The sequence below is a fragment of the Penaeus monodon genome, chromosome 27, assembly GCF_015228065.2.
Source record: "Penaeus monodon isolate SGIC_2016 chromosome 27, NSTDA_Pmon_1, whole genome shotgun sequence".
Classification (NCBI taxonomy): Eukaryota; Metazoa; Arthropoda; class Malacostraca; order Decapoda; family Penaeidae; genus Penaeus; species Penaeus monodon.
In genome coordinates, this window is record NC_051412.1 from 16,538,565 (window position 1) to 16,538,798 (window position 234).

Here is a 234-nt window from a genome sequence, read left to right on the forward strand (position 1 = left end):
AGCGGCTTCCCGGCGGGCGAGGCAGCCCGGAGAGCGGGGCGGCGGCGCTGACGGCGACGGGCGTGATGTTGACGGCCAGGAAATTGAATGTCAGTTTTGGGTAGATTACAAATGCCCAGAATGAAGGCTTGATTAAGATGGTGATGGCTTTAAAACTATTTCTCTCTTGATGACCTACACCTTTCCACTTGCTACGCACACCTGCTCACATATATATGAAAATGTACACACATG

General features: G+C 51.7%; 1 protein-coding gene across 1 annotated transcript in view; it reads right to left on the minus strand.

Moving 5' to 3' along the window:
- Positions 1–234, minus strand: part of LOC119590634 — a gene marked incomplete at its 5' end in the record, with an annotated part of 133,180 nt that overhangs the window by 65,533 nt on the left and 67,413 nt on the right.